This window comes from Lemur catta, chromosome 1, assembly GCF_020740605.2.
Source record: "Lemur catta isolate mLemCat1 chromosome 1, mLemCat1.pri, whole genome shotgun sequence".
Taxonomy (NCBI): Eukaryota; Metazoa; Chordata; class Mammalia; order Primates; family Lemuridae; genus Lemur; species Lemur catta.
In genome coordinates this window covers 146600155-146620810 of record NC_059128.1, presented here as the reverse complement: position 1 = coordinate 146620810, position 20656 = coordinate 146600155, and the positions used below count along the sequence as shown (strand labels likewise).

At 37.5% G+C, this 20656-nt stretch overlaps 1 protein-coding gene across 19 annotated transcripts in view; it reads left to right on the top strand.

The window, feature by feature from the left end:
- Window positions 1-875: 875 nt before the first annotated feature.
- ARPP21 (cAMP regulated phosphoprotein 21) overlaps window positions 876-20656 on the top strand; it is a 149594-nt gene continuing 129813 nt past the window's right edge. For 15 of the 19 annotated variants that reach the window (XR_006731342.1, XM_045537142.1, XM_045537117.1 and 12 more), the window contains exon 1: window positions 876-1550. The gene's annotated coding sequence lies outside the window, so the exon portion shown is untranslated. Of the gene's footprint in view, window positions 1551-3221; window positions 3550-4651; window positions 4953-20656 lie in introns of those variants that run through there. The other 4 variants (XM_045537149.1, XM_045537065.1, XM_045537128.1 and 1 more) reach the window with 3 other exon arrangements.

Genomic DNA, 20656 nt, shown 5'->3' with positions numbered 1-20656 from the left:
GACTTTTGGTCTTGCTCAAAGCTGAGAATCTCCAGAGCTCTGAGGCTACGGATTTATTCGGGTGGGGTGAGGTGTTATTATTGTGGGATTGTCTCTGCAGAGTTGGCCTGGAGAGTGAGCGCCGGAGGAAGAGACTGGAGCAAGGCTTTGCCAAGTGTCCCCAGGAGTCCAGCAGCGCCCCTGAGAGCAGTAAGCCGGAGGGCTCGGGCGCGAGGGGCGGGAGGGGACGCGTGGCTGCTGGCTGGGAGCAGGGAGGCAGTGTGGAGGGGCAGGGGGCAACGTGCCAGTTTTCTCTCTGATTAATGATGATCATGCTGCCGCGCCTGGCTCATGCGCTTTGTCTCCAGCCTTGGGGCTGGCGGAGAATTGCCGGAGAATGAGTGGTACCGCGAGCGTCGGGCGCACCCAGCAGGTGCCTGCACTCCGGTTGAGCCAGCGCTGGCCGCGCCCCGTGGCCCAGAGGTCGCGACACCGGCAAGCGCCCGGCTGCGGCCACCTCCTGGGTGTGGCGGGTCAAGGGGCCAGGGTCTCCAGCCCGAGAAGCTGCGGGGCCACGTGCAACACGCGCGTTCGCCTCAGCCCGGGCGGGGACCGGACGCATCCGGGGCCGCGGGGAGGAGCCGGGCGCCGCCCCCGGGCGGCAGTGCCAGCCGCGTGGGAGGGCGCGGACCGGCGAAGGGGCAGACGACTGAGGCGGTCAGGCAGGGGGAGCGGAACCGAGTGAGCGGCCGAGGCTGGCTGGCTAAGGGTGGGACTGGCAGAGCTACGGGGACAGGCGGGAGCAGTCAGACAGCCTGAGCGAGGAGACCAGAAGCAAAGAGAGAGCGAGCGTGAAGTAGGAGGGCGAGAGCGCGAGCGCGAGCAGGAGCACTGGCGTGCGCCCGCCCTCCAGGCGCCCTGCTCTGACCGGGGGAAGCGGCCCGGGCACCGAGTGGGAGAGAGCCCGTGGGCACAGACGGCCGGAGAGGGACAGAGGGACCCTGCCTCGCCGGTGGGACGGAGGGACGCGGAGGGGACAGACCAACGCTCAGACCGGCCGACCGCGAGAGTGGCAGCTTGGAGAGCAGAGCGCAGGAGAGCGAAAATCCCGCGCTGAGCTGCGGGACTGACCGACAGACCGTCAGACTGACAGACTTGCAGACCCTCAAGAGCAGACAGGAGGCGGGGGCGCGTCCTTCCCCGCGGCCAGCCAGGCGGAGAAGGCGGCAGTGGCGCCTCCGAGCGCGTCCGGAGCAGCTTCCCGCAGCAGGGGCAGCGGGACGAAAGCCGCAGCCAACGCCGTCGCCGCAGCCCTGGCCGCCACAGCTGTGCGGGGATCCCAGCCTACACTGCAGAAGGTCCTTTTACTAGCAGTTAAATAAATCGACCAAACAAACAAACAAACAAACAAAAAACCCCAAAAACCCAACAACAACAAAAAAAGCCAAGCGCCAAACCAAACAAATCAAGCCAAATCAATCATTGAGAAACAATCATTAATAAAAGTCAAAAACTAAATCAAACCAGTCAAGGCACCAAGACGCAGGGGGGATATCCACTGTTCGATCAAGGTAATAATCAAGGTCTTCCGACGTGAACATTGCACGCCTTTTGTGGATTTTTTAAATTCCTTCTTTCTTTCTGCCATATATCTGTGTTTTTCTTTTGAATTGTTTCTCGTCTGTATTGCTTCTTCGTGTTTGTTGAAAGCTGCTGTTGTTATAGATGTGTTGTGTTTTGTGTTCCATTGAAGGAGGGGTGGACTCCCCTTCCCCCAAATGAGACATAATGGAAAGCTGGAAGTAAATTGAAAAGGGCGATGCTTTTCAGCGAAGTCTACAGTGATTTATATAGGTTTTATGGTAGAAAGTTTGGAATGCTCTTATTTCATTTGAAGGAGAGCTATAGAAGAGATAGAAAGTTGCAATCCGTTTGTTGTCCTGGTATCATTGGGGTTCTAGGGCCCAAGGGGTTTAGGAAAAAGAAAAAGAAAAAAAAAGATGTTCAGTTTTATTTTTACGTGCATGAAATCTGTGCTTCACTGCAACCTCCAACTTAATGTATTGTATCTTAGGTTATAGATATGTGGTAGAATTGAGTTGAAGTAGACAGGTGTTTAGAAAGTTTCCTGGGAAGAGGAATTAACTCACTCAATGTTTATGCATAGAAATATAGCTGGAGTGGATGTGGATGCTGTCATCTGCTCAGGTTCATACCTTACCACCTCCTGAAGACACAGAATAAAGACAAAAGTCTAAGCCTAAAAGGAAAAACAAAGAGGAAATTGAAAGTTGTAGGAATGGGAAGCTAAGAAATACAATGCAAGGCTGGTAGAAATCACTTTCATGAGAATGTGTTTAGAGTGTAGATACTCATTTTGATTTCTGATTTTTTAAGTCTACTGATATGACGCTTTATCCCCTCCAAATAAAAATGACATTCCCCAAAGTTAAAAGGAATCTGTTTAAGATTTTATTCAAATGCAGAATAAATCCAAATGATTCCCACTCGCTCTTCATGTGCTTTGGAAATCAAAACTGCTGTGATTGTTTTAAATAAACAGAAATGGAGATGAGAGAAAATCATTATTCATTTGGTAAAAGTAAGAAAACCTTTGACATACACTTTAAATAAATACACCTACCCCTTTGATCCTCTGTATATGTGTTACCACAGGGCGTACATGTCTTATTAGGATTTTAGTTAATGTTATTTTCATGAAAGACAGTCATTTGGAAGCCAAGAGCTCTGTCTGTGTTTTGTTCAAGTAGACGAGTAATCTACTATCTTGGCAGTAATTGCTTCTGCTGCATTCATAATGTGAATCGCATGTGACATTATGTGTATACTCTTTTCAGGTTTATATGGGTTTTCAAGGTATGTATTTGTGTGTGTGATCCTATATTTCCTTTGTTATCACATTCTTTTACTTTTTATCACTTCAACTAATGGAATATTTTTAAATTTTCTGGGGAGTCAGTTTGGGTGTGTTTTCTTTGAGGAATCCAGTTCCTCATCACAAAAAATACAAAAAGATAACTGATTATTGCCTTTGCTTATCAATACTGTTATGATGTGGTTTAAATGCACTTTTAAGACATTTAGATTGCTGTGCGTACATGTCTTAATTTACCCTCTCTGGGGATGATTTATGTTATTTGACAAATAAAACAACTAAGTTACTTTAGGTGAATGCCTATAAACATACTTTGTTCAAGTGAGGCATACTTAAAGGAACTTATACAGCTCCAGAAATTGACTTTCAGCTTCTCAGTGACTTACTTTCACTAATGCTGATTTATCTTTTACAGTATTTAGCTCAGACTGAGACAGGTTTGTATGTGCTACTAGATTTCCCAGTGACTTTCCCTCTTAGATCCCAGTTGAGTGTGGTTACCTTGAGAACTGTGGCATTAGCCCTGTTAGAGCATGCTCCACTGGGGAGTTCTGTGCAATCTATTTTTAATGCTATTTAATGAAGGAGCGAGTGCCTCCATCAGCAATAAAAGAAGCATGAGGGAAGACAGAGCAGTGCATGGTTATGGATACTGGAGAAGGATATTTGGAAAGGTAAAGGCTGACCACTGGGTATGATAATAGGTCTTAATATATTATATTAATAGGAATCAATTTAATTTAGTAAGAGAATAATACATGAATAGTTTGATATGTGTTTTCGTAAACCTCTTCACTAGTTCTTAGAAAGAAGATTCAATAATTTGAGTTCTTTAAAACTTGAGGGAGTTACTAACCGGGGAGTTCCTGCATGCATACTATTTTTAATACCAGCTGTCAGATTCTTGGGTAGTGAGAAGTACAGAAATAATTTCAAATTCCTAAAATATTGTTCTAGCAAAGGGTTTGGGGCTTGTAAAACATTCTGGGAATAAAATAAATAACATCCTTCTAAGATACTGTGATAACCTGAAGTTCTGCTTTGTCAGTCGTTTTATTTTTTTTTACGAACTTGGAGTCTTGGTCCAGAATTGCAGCAACTAAGTGAAGCAGGAAGTTTTGATTGAACTTGATAGAAGATTTGGTTGTTTTCTACTTAGCTTTAAGATAAACACCACAGAGTATCATATTGAAGGCTAAATATTTTAAAAATATAAATAACAGAGGCAGCACTGGTAACTTTTGGAATGTTATAATGAGGGGCAAATTATCTTAACTTTATAGTGTGGAAAATACAATAAGCCATCTGTCTGCAACATTTGCATGTATACAGAACACCTGTCTTGAGGTAGAAAGTGAGAATGTTTAGTCAGAAAGGTCTCTTGTTCATTTTCATATTAACAACATATTATAATCAGGTTATTCTTTTGTTCGAGTAAAGCTCATTAGACAAAATGCTTAAATATTTTCAAAATTAATAAAGATAAGAGAGAATGAGTTTATATTAAATGAGAAAGTGAGTCATATAATTATTTTTAAATGAAGCTGTTAGAACAATGTGCAAAGTTGATCTGGATTTTGCCAATTTTTATGACAAATAATCCCCAAAATAAACTACTAAGGAAAATACATCATAAGGAGTTACTGTGATTTTTTTTGTTTGTTTGTCTTTTCAACTTAGTACTTCTAGAGGGGAAAAGCAATACACAGTGACTGTAATATTTCCCTTAGTGGTCATGCCACCACAATGATGATACCTTTCTCCAGCTTCCCAAGTCAGTGGGCATTCTCATCTGAATTCAATGTGTATTTTGTCTGTGGACAAGATAATGATAAGCTACATGAGTAGAGTGTGGAATGAGTCAGCCACTGAAGACACAGTATACAACGTAGCCAACAGTGAATATGATTGAGGATTCTCATTAGTATGAATAGGCAGTTTGAAGTCCATAGGTTGGAAATTGCAAATTAGCCATTTGTATATGAGTCAGTTTAATTCAAATCTGCTTTGTGGCGAGGTTAGGAAAGAATGTGGGGCTTAAAAGTGATATCAACACTGAAAGCCATTTCTTCTAATGGTAAGTACTGGCATCATTCTGACTGGTACCACACGGTGGTAGCGTGTTTAGAAATTTGTGAATCTCTAATCATAAAGAGATTTGGCTTCCTTAAAAATGCATTATATCACCTAGGAAGTTCTGAACCTATTTTAAGGCAGCGATGATGAACTTGTAAAACATATACTTCCTCTTCATTAGACAAAGGATCTTTATTTTGTAGGAAATCTGTGGTTCCAGAAGCTCTACATTTCTGTGCACTATGCTTTCTTTTACTTTTTACTCTAATCTTTAATGTTAAATATGATAAATGAATTTTGAGCTCTGATATAAGTAAATGCTGAAAGACTGTTGCTGGTATTAGCAAGAAATATCTGCGACTGGATTTGTTTTTCTGAGGGTGTCTTTCCTTCTGAGTGTTAGTTTTTTTACAGAGTCCTTATGCCAAGTTCCTTTGAATTGATTTTTTTCAGTGTCTTAGTTTTATAACTGAAATTAATTTTGCTCATCTTAGATTAAACTTGGTCCTATATATTGAAATATTTGAAATACTTAGTACTTGTATTTACATCACAGCCATTTCATTTCTTTGAGGATTAGACATGAGCTGAGATATGAAGTATTTAAATTGTATACATAATGTGTTTGATAAAGAATAAAGTGTTTGCGAGAGAATATCAAGTTCATTCAGCAGTTTTTTAATGTTTAGTAACATTGTTAATCTTGTGGTCTCAAAATCCTCTGCAGTCTGGTGATATCTGGTGATATTTTCTTTGGGTGTAAAATGCCCATATGATATTTTGAATGCACCTTTTTCTAAAATTACTGGGACATAACTGTGCCTTGGCAAGCAGCTATGCAGGCAAACCCTAAAAGTGAATTGAAATAATTACATCAGGACAATTGAAGAGATACTGAAAAAACAACGGGGTGGGCTTAAATACACCAAATTGGCTCTTTGCTTTCAGATTGAATCCTTAGCATCATATTATGTTCCTCTTTTCTAGCCCCCAGCATAGTTTCTAATATTTCCAGGTGGAGAGAATGTTAATTGCTGTGTATGGTCAGAGTAGATCAATATTTTAAATTCTTCTACACACTCTAACCAAAGAAATGTCTTCTGGCAATTTTTATAACTCATGCTTAATATATATATATATATATATATCAATGCGACAGGTTAAGAAGAATTTTTATAAGTTTTGTAATAAAGTTATATCTCTTCGGATAAAATTGCAGTTGCGACATTAAAATGCTGAAGAATTAGTCCAAAATTGTCTCACTCAAGGCATATAGTCGTGATTTTTTCAGTCATAAATTCAAATAACATTTTAAAGGAATATACTATACTTTATAATTGTTCCCCTTATCTAGCAACAGAAAATTATTTCATTTTCTCCACGTAAAGGAGGGGAGAGTCCACTAATAATTATCCCTTTTATAAACGGGCTTTTTACCACATTTTCACATTTGACACTATTCAAAAATGATAAAATTCTTAAATCCATTGTGGATAACGCACAAAATATTAAGATTTTGTTAATAAAATCACTTGTGTAAATATTAACATTGGTTTTAAGATAATTGCGAATAAACTTTGGTTTTAATTTAAAGGAAGAATTCAAGATTTTTAATAGGAAGACAGTTACATCACTTTTTATTTAAAATATTTCAGCAAGTTTTGAAGAGATTTATTTGGAATATTGTGGGTAATGTTTCCATGCATAATTGCATAGTGTAATATACAATCTTTTTTTCTGCAGCTTTTTCATTGAGTCAGATTCACAGAGCTTATCTACCTAGATAAGCTCAGTCATCTTTTCCTGATACCTACACAAGCTAGGAAATAATTCCTTGTGAGAAGGGCACCCAAAGGAAGAACTCAGTGACTCCACAATCAAATTTATTGCTGGAATTCTTAATAATGGATAAACATTCTTTTACATTTGTGTTATTTTTGGTTACTTCTTTATTATAAATTAAACACTTGAGATAAGTAAAAGAACCATCTCTAGGGAAACAGAAACCAGAGAAATGGTTTTCATATACTTAGCAGATTTCCTTTAAATTGTCATGATACGATACTCACTTCAGAACATTCTAGCACATCGAATCATATGTTAAAGGACAAATAGTTAATGCATGTTTACATACATATTTTGATCTAGTTGAAATTGACAAACAACACCAATAAATGAGATAAGATATTTCAACATTTTTAAAGAACAAAACGGAACATCAATTTCTAAAAGTCTTATGGTCGGTCATACAGGTCTGAATAAAATATTCTTCAGCATGTAAATCAGAAGGCCCACCTATCATCTAATTGTTCAAAATTTCAAGTTGCTTTCAGGTGATCTCACTGCTGTTACATAGATCTAGAAAAATCAACCCATTGGTCAATAGAGGGTGAAGTAAGAGCAATGTTAACTCACTGAAATTCAGTGACTCCTCATAATTGTTAAACTTTTATTTCCCTGTAAACTCAATGGGAAAATAAAAAGCTAACAAATTGGTTTTGCAGCTTTTTATATGTTTCTAAAATCACAAGCTAAAATCCTCACATGAAGCTCTAACATATATTGATAAGAAAATATCTACACTCTGCATTGACATGTTTTTCTTAGCATTTTGCTTGTTAATGTGTATGTAACTTTAGTGGAAATCCCAGTGTTGCTGGCATCTGATGAAATTTAATCATCAAAGAGCTGTTGGATTGAAAACAAGTAGATCCTATGTAAGTATCTGACAGAATCAGGATTTCTGCAGCATTTGCAAGCTTTAACTGCTCATTGTTGCTTTAAAACAATTTTTTAAATGGGTATAAAAAACCTTTGGGTTGAAAATATAGCACTTTATTTTCTTTTTGTAGAGAATGAAGTTAAGGATTATAGTCAAATTACGGCTCCTTAAGCCAATGTAGCACATAATTGTATTAAAATTGTTATCGAATTCTGCCAAATTAATTAATTGTTAGGGTTCTGCAGTCATATCTATGATCTTATTTCTTTTATCTGGCCTATGGGAATGATCAAGCTAACACTCTTAAATAGCTTTGTTTTTCTATTTTGTTTATTTTTAACTTACTTAGATATACTGATGGTATAAGAATTTTACGAAATTATCAAACAACTAGCATTGCACTAAATTCAAAAATTTCACAGCAAACAACTAGCTGGTATTAATGAGTCGTCATTTTTTTCACTCCCATGCTAATTTAACTTTGGTGACAATGTATTTCCTTTGTGAACATTAAAATCTTTCTCCAATTAACAGTGTTCTAGAAAGATAAGATAGCATGTAATCATGTTGCACATATATACTGCAGCTATCTGCTTACTCTTAGCTTTGTTAAGTACGCAAACAACTCTATGCCTTAATCTTTAATTATTATTGTGCTTACTATCTTCATCCAAAACTATAGATGACTATTCAGAGGTGTTTTTTTTGACATCAAGATGTGGGAGAGTATACATAATTAATGTGACAGAATTTATATATTATAAAAACCTTATACATCTTTTAGGACAAAGATGTAAATACCCCTCCAACAGGAAAATTATTTTATTCCACAAGTAATTGTCAAGTCTGCATTATTTGTCGGATATGATGTGGGAAACTGTAGATAGAGATGTTTTGAATTCAGTGGAGCTTCTAATTGGCATTTGGGTTAAAGTAACAGAGAGGTTGTATACCGAAGGTACGCTAAGAGTTTATCTGAGAGGGAGCTGGTTAACTATGCTCTGTGTGATGAAGGAAGGCTTTATTGAGGAGTTGCGTGGGGTTCTGTGAGATTCTGAAGGTTAGAAAAATGCACAAAATTTGGATTAAAATGAAAGGTCCAGAAAAATAAAGCCTCAATGTGGTGTATCCGAATCTCAAATCTCTGAGACTTACCTTCAGAAATATACAATTCACTACCTCCGTAAATATGCAGTTCACTGCCTGAATTGATGTTTGGTACTGGTGTTTGACTTCTGTGTCTGAGTAAATAACTACTAGTGTGACTCTACTAGTCCAAGACTCTAAACCTCTCTATGCTTCATCATTTGTACAGGTAAAAATTGTGTAATTAACAAGAGTCCAATATGAACAACTTACTAGTTGTGTGACTTTAGCAATTTAATTCCTCACTGCTTCAATTTTCTCATTTATGAAGTGATAATAAGACCTGTGTTGCAGGATTAATGAAGAAACAAAGCACCTGGCACTAAAAAGAAACCACCTTTCTTTTACATAAAAAATTCAGAGAATTTGAATCTCATCGCATAAACGAGACACACCTCCCTTAAGGAAAACAAATCTTTTTTTTTTTTTTTTTAGTAATTCAGCATACCGCTCTCTTCCATTGCTACCCCATAAGAAATTTTGATGGTTAAATTTGTGATTATCTTGACTCTGTCTGTGCTATGAAATATCAAAGGCCAAACCAAGGTAGTAACTAATCTCAGGGGTGCTCATTGTATAAGGATCATGGTGTTTAGCAAGACCTTTAGCTTCTGTCAGTCTCTAAGGGAAAGAATGGCCTAATTCAGAGTTGTCTAAAAAATGAACATATAGGTGTTATTTCTCCAGGACATTTTAGTTGTGTAATTTCTACTAAAATGGGTTGCTAAAGAACCAAATCATTGAATAAGAAGAGGTTGGAATGGATCCAAGAAGGAATAATCTTAAATCCTTCACTAGTGTGTGGGAGCCAGTAAACAGCAGACTTGAGGTGGCATGGGAGAGAGAAACGTTTCTCTACGCTAGACAGAGCAAGTGGAGCTTTGTGCTTGGTGAGGGGCTCCCTGGCACTCCCACAGACAGCTTTCGCTTCTTGTTTCCAAGTGCTGAGTGAGCTGTTTGGACAGGGTGACTGATCTGATCTCTGATCCTAAAGCATCTTCACTTAATGTTGCTGAAGTGAGTCAGCTCTGTGCTTGTGTGAATATGGCCAGAAGAGGGAAACACTTCTCTCATAATTGGATTTTTTTATTTCAGCATATTACAGGGGTACAAATATTTAGGTTACATATCTTGCCTTTGCCCCACCAGAATCAGAACTTCAAGCGTGTCCATCCCCCAGATGGTGCGCACCGCACCCATTAGGTGTGACTATACCCATCCGCTCCTCCCCCTCCCAGCTGTCTGACACCCAATGAATGTTACTACCATATGTGCACTTAAGTGTTTATCAGTTAGTACCAATTTGATGGTGAGTACATGTGGTGCTTGTTTTTCCATTCTTGTGATACTTCACTTAGTAGAATGGGCACCCACTCCATCCAGGATAATACAAGAGGTACTAGATCACTGCGGTTGGTTCCCCTATCAAGACATTGAGAACCACAATAGTATTCAGTGCAGGAGAAGCTGAGCCATATAAAGCAGTAAATGCATTAGATAATTGCATTTTATTTTCAATTATAGTTTGTATATCAGCCATGCATCTGGGGGATAGCATAATCAGAAAGTTACCAATGAAACTTCTCAGAAAGTGTCTGAGAATACATTAATACAACTCTGCTCTTCTAATATTTGTTGAAAAACAAAATATAAGGAAAGGGTGGACACATTTTCTTCATATATACATATAAATATATATAGAGAGAGCTAGAATCAACGAGCTTGAGCTTAAACACCAAAGTCATTTAACCAAGTCATATTAAGCAAAAAAGTTATTTAGCCCTAAATCCTACTTTCCAATATTTTTTTATTGTCCTTAGCAGTTCTTGGCTAGTATAGTACTTGCAGGTGGAAGATACTTAATCAAAGTTTGTTAAATTAAAAATTAACCTTTCTGTTGTTGATGGCATCTAATACTCAGGATTTAAAATTATAAAAATATAATTTTTATAAAAACTATAACAAATATAAAGTTTTAATTATATTTTTTCCTGAAGTTTCAGTTTAAATGGATTTGACATTCATTCTTCTGAAAGATAACAAAAATATTCCCTTATACATAGAATTGTAACTGCACAGAGATTATTTTGGGTCTTACCAAGAAGTTTCTTATTCAGATCTCAGATAAGAACTAGGGATTCTATGGGAACAAGGCCCCTAAAACTTCAGTTTGCTTAAACTGAGTACATATCTCACCATTCCATCTGTGTGGTAGAGAATGACAGTTAACACTCAGTTAATATGGTCTTGGGATAGTGGATGAGGCAAAGGCAAGTTTACAAAACAATTTCCAAATTATTGGTACACAGAGCTAGAGACAACTCACCTTTACTGGATATGAGCCTTTGGAGGGATTAACTGTGATGAAGACGACCACGTGTGTGGGGAAAGAATTCATTCTTCTAAAGAGTTGAGCCAGTAGACAGTACTGGATTAGAGAGCAGGGGTGAGGGAGAAAGGGAGAAGAGCACACTAACAAACTGGGGACTCTCAGACCCCCTTCCTGCCTTAAGCAGATCAGCTCTCACCGAGCTATAGGAAAGTCACTCTTCTCTTACTGCTACGTGGGAAAGATGATAGGATTAACTTGGGTTAAATGATAAACCATTAAATCTACTCTGGACCTTTGAGAACTGGATTAATTTTTTACCCCTATCTATAAAAATAATCTTTTTGAAAGGAAGGGATGCAGCTGATTAAGATTGAAATGAGTTACTTTCTTAATTTGGCTCCTGCCATTTTAAGAAATGCTAAGTGTAGTGTTGATTGAATGAACTTCTACTAACCCATCCACTTCCAAAAAAAAAAAAATAATAATAATAATAACAAAAAACTTGTTACCTTAACTTAGATGACAAATGCATTAGTTTTCTTTTCTGATACTGTGGCAGGCTTTAGGAACATGTGTAAAGCAATAGATTCTGACACAGCTGGTGTTCTCATTGGGAAGCCAGCAAAATATATTGGGAAAAACATTGTATCAAAATAAGGGAACTTCCATGCAAGCTGAGTTGAGCAGTCAGCTGAGTTCTTGTGTGCTAGTTGTCAAGGCTTGTCCTTGCATCAGATATCACTATCATTCATTCATTTATTCATTCTTGTTTTTCAAATATTTATTGACATTTTCCCTTATGTCGGGTCTCAGGCTAAATACGTGGGAAACCTTGCTGTGTAGGATTTTATAGGCATTTGGGTGAGATGAATGCATTTTAACTTTTTTGAATAATGAGTTGAATAGTTGAGAGTTTAACATAAATTCAAAATGATAAGTAGACAGTATCCTGGACAATAAAGCAATATTAATTAATTTTGACAAATTAGAAAAAATCTTTCTTTATCAATAAACTTAATTGAGAAAGTCGATAGGGAGTATACCTTGAGGGTAGAAACAATATTATTTCTAGAGGACTGAGCATCACTGATAAGTCTTGGGGGAAAAGTTCTTTTGATGGTAATAGCCTACAAAATAAAATCATCAGTTGGGCAGCTCTCTAACAAGAGAAACAAGATCAACTAAGACAAATGTACATGCAATTGGTATAAGCCAGTCATAATCTCTTTTTTTTGATTCTATAAAATCATACATTTACCACATTACTTAATAGGGCTGTAAGCAATTTATTCAAACTGTTTTGGGATTAGAAACTAGAACCAAAATTCAAGGTACTTTATCATATCAGAGAAAAAAATATATGTATGAACCAGACTGTCTATTTAGAATTAAAAATTAGGTTTTTCTAAAGGCAAGTTATTCTTTGAGTTTGCTATGAGATTCCATGGATTAAAAAAAATAGCCCCTATGATTAGAGGGAGATAGGATTATACATGGTTCTGCAGGGAAATCACAGAAGAGTAAAAGGTTTGATCTGTAGGTCAACTGAAGGATGATTTTTAAAAATTGGATGCAGTTTTTTCATTGGCAGAAAAAAAGATTTAGCTATTTGGAGACAGAGAGGTTTCTGGATATATTGCCTCTGACCTGGTTCATGTTCAAATACTTTGATCTGAAATACAGAGAAAGAACCTACTTCTAGAAGTTAACTATAAAGCAACAAAATTATACCAGGTGATTTCTCAGATCTTTTCCAGTTTACAGTTTCTATGATTCAATGACATTTTTGGTATGATATTCATGGATTCATTTTTTATTGCATTGTTCATAAATCGTAATTACACTTTTTCTTTAGCCTTGAAAATAATCACTAATACTACAAAATAGGAGTGAAATGATGAGAAAGTGCTCTTACCAAGGATAGTTAAGAAAAGAGGATCTAGACTCCCAGACCTGGGCTTAGATCTAACTTTGTAACTTACTAGAAAGTTTTTTAAGCTTTCTAAATCTCAGTTGCCTCATTTCTAAAATGGGGTTGTTGTAAGAATTAAATATAAAGTGCTCAGCCCAGTGCTTATTATTTTATGAATTTATTTTTTTTTCAGTTGCTCATATTTGAGTTTCTTTTGTCCTTATCACTATGTTTTCTTGATTCCATAGGCCTCACATATATAAAACATCCCCTTAGAATCCCTCCCAGTCTTGAGAATGTTTTCCTGATGTGGCAGTTATCTTTGGTATTCTACTCATGCATAATTGGGGTCCATTTTTAGCACAGCCATACTATATATCATTAACACTTATGTGCTAATGGTTCAGCGAGGAGTGGCCATCTGTGAACACCTAGAGTCCAGGGTATTCTTTCTAGAAGATGCTCCTTGTAAACACAGCAGGGTTTGACCTTTTAGAAGCCTAGATGGGAAGAAGAAGCCTTGGAAAAAAGATTTGGGCATGCATGAGCGATTCAGAATTCTACTGCAAATTCTATACAGCATTTCGTTATCTACTAATGCAGCTCAGCTGGGGTAAAAGAGTGTGGCTCTGGTACTGATTTACAAAGAAAGTTAACAAGGCCTCCTTCTGCATTTGCCTAGTGATAATGCAGAGAGTTTAGTCTTAGCACACTTGCAGGAACAATTTGGGACCTAAGAACTGGAAGTGCTTTCAAATAAAATTATGGGAGACTTGTAACTTGTTCAGTTTGCAGATAAAACCAGTGTCTATATCCAGCAGAAGGCCATTTGTGTAATCAGAGATTTGCCCAACAGATCTAGCAAGAGAAGAAACCTTGAAAATCAATTTTTCTAAAATCACTACAAAACATTACCTCATTGTTTTGACCAAGCTGTGAAAATGGATTGGTTTTGATGTTTTCAGAAAGGATGAGGAGTTATCACTTGTTTCACCATTTATCGATTACATCCTTGAGCTTAAGCAGGGATCAAATGGTTTGCAAGGTTAGCCAAGGAATTTACAGCATTGAGACAGAGCAGGAGCTGCTGATATATTTCACTTTAAGTCTTGGTGGACTTACTAATGTATTGAATTGACAGAAAGCCAACACTTAGGCATTCCTGATAAAGTGTATTGATAAATGGTAAAGAAAATCTAAATGAAAGGAACGTGGTGTTTTTCTGAACTTGTTAGGGAAGCTACCATGTGGCCATTTCTGGCAGAAGTCTGTACTTATTTCTGTATCGATTAGGTCATTTGTGCCATTTGTTCTGCTCTGTGGGAATTATTTTACTTGGCTTGCTCCTTCTGCATTCTGAATTACCTTGTTTCTCTAGGCAAAAATTCTTATCAATATGGAAATCCAAGGTTTCTGTTGCCTTGTGAGTATCATTTGTTGAAGTCACGGGGTAGTGATCAGTGAACATCATTATTCTTCTACTGATTCCGAGTTTGCTGTTGGATCATTTTTAAGCAAAATGCAAGCTTTCTTTGTAGATTGTTTGTCCTAAACTTGTTTTCTACCAAGCAAACCAAACACCTGGAACACACACACACTCATTCTTTGCCGGTGCTTTCTGTGTTTGTTAGGCAGAGAGTGACGGTTGCTTTTGGCAGATGTACAGGATCAAGGTGGCCTTTTTATCTTTTTACCCTCAAGGAGTCAGTTTCTCAGATGAAGGAAGTGGTGAAGTTAACAGAAATTGTAGCCCTACCCTGAAATAAAAGTTAAGCATAGTAGATATAATAAACCTGTTTATTAATTATTTGTCAAAGATATTGACTTTGTTAAAGTATTTGAAAGAGAAATTTTTCAAATATCTTAATTTTTATTAACTAGACGTTAAATCTAATTTCATGACCTGAAGTAACCTAACAACCAAAAATAATCTTTTGTTTTCCCCATTTGTCTAACTTGCAGAAATGGAAAATCTTAGTAATACTATTTATAGGTAAATATAAGGATTTATTTGATATTAATATATTTTACCTTATATACAGAGAATATATTGTTACAAATTTCTCAACCACATTTCTAATTCACCACATGTATTAGTTAGCTTTACTTGGAGAAGCATTTACCCAGGACCAGGAGATTAGCTTTAATTTTATTGTTGAGAAATGTTTTTCTGAAGAGAGAACTGACTAACAAAATAAAATACATATGCATACTGTTTGATAAATATATATGTATGTGTATACTCATATATGACTTTGTAATTTGTATATTAAGCCTACTTAAGGTATAAATTTATATATCAATATAAGTTTGAGACATTATAGAAAGAGTAATCTTTATTGCTATGAATGATGAGGTGACCCAGGCTAGCATTTTCTATTTATTTTCTTTCTGAATTCACTGCTTTTCACTGCTAATGAACAACGTCCTATTAAGGATAGGATTAGAGACAAGAGTCAATGAGACAGGAAACTTTCATATGTAGAATATGCATGGTTGATATTTCATAATCTGAAAATTATAGGAATACTGCAAAATTTCAAAACAAACTAATCTCAAAATAAATTTTATTTTACTTTCATTTAAAAATTATTTTTAAAACATAGCATCTTAAAAGTGGAGAGGAGGGTTACAGATTCCACTAGACAGAAAGAGTTAGGCAGCCTCTGTTTGGGACGATTAAAGGGGAATGCAAATTTTCCCCTAGATTGTGTACTAAGAGTCCCCAGTGTAGGATTCTGAAATCCATAGAGATATAATAATGATCCTTAATCAACAAGATTGGGTATTCTAAAGATCAAGAAAAAATTTTAAATAAAAATTGGTGAGCATTAGAGGTTAAAACTGTCAACACAAAAATGTGTACAAAGATTTGTAATAGTTTTATTCATAATTTCCCCAAGCTGGAAACAACACAAATGTCCTTCACCAGATGGATGGATAAACTGCGATGTATCCAGACCATGAAATACTACTCAGCAAGGAAAAGGAATGAAATCCTGGTACACACAATAATTTGGTTGGGGCTCAAGGGCATTATGCTGAGTGGAAGAAGCCTATCTCCAAACACTGCAGACTGCATCCCATTCATATAACATCCCCAAATGACTAAACTATTGTGGCAAAGAACAGATTAGTGATTGCCAGAGGATATGACAAAGGGAAGGGTACAGCTATAAAGTGATGACAAAAGGAAGATTTTTGGGGCAATGGAGCTGTTCTGTAGCCTGATAGTGGTTGTGGTTACACAAACTTATACATGCGTTAACATTCATAAAACTGTACAGCCGCCAGTAAGTCAAATGTACCATATCATAATTTTAAAATTTAAAAATCAGAATTATTCCACTTTTAGTTATATTGAGTAACTGGATTCACACAATTATATAAGGTAAAAGTATCAGTTTATATAAATAAATAAAAGATGCTTTATTTCAAGCAAAAGGGAAAAAACAAGGTTGTCCATGAGAAGGGTTCTTCATAAATGGTCCTAATTCCATTTGCTCTGGGCGTGAATCCTAGGCAGATATTGAACGTTAAAAAAATATGCTTGACATAATCAAATCCTAACCTGTGTGGCCCATGGCACCCCGCCCCTATTTCCTCATTTGTTGTTCATTTTAGAATCCTTTTCTGTAATCTTTTTGGCTTTCAAAATGATATTCAGGGGCAGGTTTGTTCTTTTAGACTAGCTTAGACTAGCTGTGTAAGACCGACAACCCTAGAACTCTCATCCAGATACCTCCCAAATACATGCACTGGCCCTCAGGAATTGCCATCCCCTTACAGCTCAGCTAGCTTAGTGATGGCTACCTCAGGGCCTCTGAAGGAAGCCCAGACCATTCTGAAGTAGCTATAATTTTTAAAGACACTGTGGTCTCTAGAAGTGCCTGGAAGTTGGGGCTCCAAAAGTGTTGGCAGTTTAATTCTAGCTAGAGCTCTAATCAGGGAATATCAATAAACGTCTGTTGAATGGATATATGTGATTCTCTCAGTGAAAGACAATCAATAACTAATATATTTATAATGCTAAGTATGTGTGAAATTCTCTTCTAAGTGTTTTATGTATATTAACATGTTTAATCCCCCCAACCAAATGTGAGACAGGGACTCACTGTTTCCATTTTCAGATGAGGAAACTGAAGCACAGAGACATTTAGTGACTTGCGCAGAGTTGGTGGTGGACTCAGGCTTTAAGCTCTGGACGTTTGGCTTTGGAGTCCAAGCAGTTAAACCACTACACAATATTTTCTCTGTTTTTTGTTTTGTTTTGTTTTGTCTGTGTTTTCTTCTTTTACAACAGACTGATACATTTGTTCATATTGTATTTCAGTTTACACATGGCCCACCAGCCCTGAGATAATTCATAAACCCTTGTGCAGAGCTGACCTTGTTGCACCAACTGAGCAAGGCATTCAGGTCTAGTCTTTGAACCTAGTCACTCACATAGGATTCCATCTGATACGTGGATCTGCCAGTGTAGACACAAGTGTGGATAGAGTTGCAGCCACGGGCAAAGAGAGAGGCAGCCAAAATGCCTAGTAACACCTGAAGCCCAGTGGTGCTCTTGTCGAGGCTGAAATGTCAGCAAGCTCAGCGGTAAAATGTTTTCTGCTCTGTGGATGCATTCACCTTGCAGAACCAGGAAGCTGCTCTCATGTCGGTCAGACCTGGGTGCTGCCTGGTTAAATGAGAAGCTCTGTCAAGAGGAAGCTTAGCTGAGAAGCCTGCTACTAGCCTGGCAAGCCTGCTTTTCCAGCCATTTTGAGTGAGCAGAGAAGGACTAGCTGAGGAATATAGAGAAGCACCCTTTTCCCATTCAACTTTCGGAACAGACGGGGCTGGGAGGGGAATAAAAATCCAGTCCAGATCTTAGAAATAGAGAGGCTTTCCTTAGGTTCAGTGCAAAACAGCTCCTTCTTTTGTTGGACTCTGGTGGTATTCCTATAGAAATTCTTTTTTCCAAAGATAGTCTTAGTCAGCTCAGTCCTAAAAGACAGATGTGGATTGAGGTTGCACCACCTTAGGGTCTGTTCTCCTCCTGTAAGTAAGCTTCAAACCCGAATCCTAGCATTCTGGTGAAGCTTGGAAGCAATTCTTCCCCCAGGTAGGACAACATTCTGGCCTTGGCCCGGAGGCTATGCATCCACTTTACAGTAACAGGGGCTTCTGTAGCTCATTTGCTTCTCAGTTTTAAGATTACTGTAGAACCAAGTATTGAGTATGCATTGCTGTATTTCAGTGGGACACCTGAGGCAACTTCACTGATGAAAAATAGGTGCCTGCTTCTGGTAAGGAATAACTCTCTTAGGATAAAATATGTAGGTATTATGTGGTTTGGCATCTTTCTTTGATAAGTACCCATGATTGTATTTGTGGGTGTTGCGTTTGCTTTTTGGTGAAGGAATTATGAAGCACTGTGATGGAAGGCAATGAACACGTTATGAGTTTTTGAGATCTGTGTTTGAACAATTTTATTGCCATTTGACCTTGGGCAAGGACTTATCCTTTCTGAACCTCTCTGTCCCTCTCTTTCTCCTGCTCCATCTTCCTTTCTTTCATATCTTTGAATGATTAGTTGTAGTGAGGATTAAAAAACTATCTATAAAGTGTTCCTTTTGGCATTTGGCACATAAAATGATAAATGAAAACACAACATCGTAGTTATTATTTTTTTAGTATGGGCTAATGTATCTGTGTTTAAGTTGAATTAAATATGAACAACTACGAGAATTTGTGATTATCATTATCAAGGTACTTACTTTGTGATTTGCTTTTAAAAAATGATACGCAGTATGAATTTCCCTTAGCTACAGAGACTGTTTCCAAGGTTTTTCTCCTGTGACGTATCAGTAAGTCTTGTTAGGAAAAAAAGTAATTTCAATATGATTATAATTCCAGCACAGCCATTGAGGTAAATATATGTCTATGAAATGAAGCACTTGATACCTTTCAGTAGCTGCCTTGTAGACAGGGTCTTTTCTAAACTGACCCGTTTGTATCCCAGGCTCTGATGTGTATGGCTGGACTTGTGCTGTGCTGCATTTCAGGAGCAAGGGTGAAGATTTTACTCCCAGTGTGGGGAGTGAGAGGTGGAGTACAGGCCAATCTTCTGCAGCTGGTAAGAGCAATTAGCAGCTTCATGAATTAGGGTCTTGTTTACCCTGTTGTCCAAAATAATCATTTGTTTGTTTTAACTAAGATGCTCTATCTTCATCAGCGGCATCAATCCTCATATTTAAATGATAAGGTCTTTGAATCTCATAGATAATGTTTGGATTTCACAGCAGGAACCCTGTCACAGCACATATTTTCTCTTGCTGACTTCAATAATCAAGACATGAGTTACATATATTTCAAATTTTTCTTCAAACGGATATGAAAATATGATGTGATATATTCCAGTAACTTTTTTTGATACAGACCCACTTTAAGACTTTTTATATGAAGTCTCAGCACACACACACATGCATGTGAACACACACACACACCTTACCAACACTTGCACACGTATATGAGATGAAATTTTACAAAATGAGACATAGCCTTACCATGAGTAATGTGCTCTGATAATTCTTACCTATTCTGTTCTAGTCAATTTAACTACACTACATCTATTCCACTCCATTCTGTGTTTTATTTACTTCACTATAAAAGCTCAGATTGTAGCCAATGATTTGACTTCATGATTTACCAACAGGTCACACCTAAATTTTGAAATACATTAATCTACATATAAATTTACTTGTTATTCTATTTTCTCTCCCAGTCTTTGCAGAAAGGGGCACACTTGGCATTACTATTTTTTTTTTTTTTGCTTTTCAGCTATGTGTGATCTTAATACAATGATCAAAATATATTGTTCTTCCCACTGAGCAAATGCCAATTAATATGCTTCGAAGATAAGAATGATGTCTAGACTCTCAATAAGTATTTATTGATGCATAGATAAATTATTTTGGAAATCATGGGTGTAAGTCATTATTAAACTATATCCAATTGTCCCAGAAAAGGGACTTCTTGCATAAGGTAGTGTATACCTAGAAAGTGTTTGCTGATCTGAGTTGTTCTTCATATAACCACAGCATACACGCTCAGTTAAAAAAACAAAAAACAATTTTAACAATTTCTTAAACAATACGAAGACATTCAAAGAAGACAGTTATGTTTTTAGAAACATTTATTAATTTCTTGCTATGTTCCAGACATAACAGGGGTCCCTTGGTGGGTCCCTAAGTCCCAGAGACAAACAAAGCATATTTCCTGCCCTTGGGGAACTTACAGCCAACTCCCAGATAATTTCAAAAACCCTCGGAGAAGTGGTGAAGTGCAGGTGTGTACCCTGATAGGGGCATGAAGGCGAACACAGAGAAGGAGCAGACCACGGGAAGTGTGTGGGAGATAGGTAGCGGATTTGTTAGGGAAGAGGTGACTCCTGAACCTCGTTTTGTTTGTTAATATATAGGCTTCAAGCAGCGATCCTCACGTGTTGTAAGATGATTTTCTCAAAAGGAGGAAACCTTTGGAGAATGGAGGTGGCTGGGGTGTGGTTCTAACTGGTGGAGGGGCTTCTTGCTTTATATCAAAAGCACT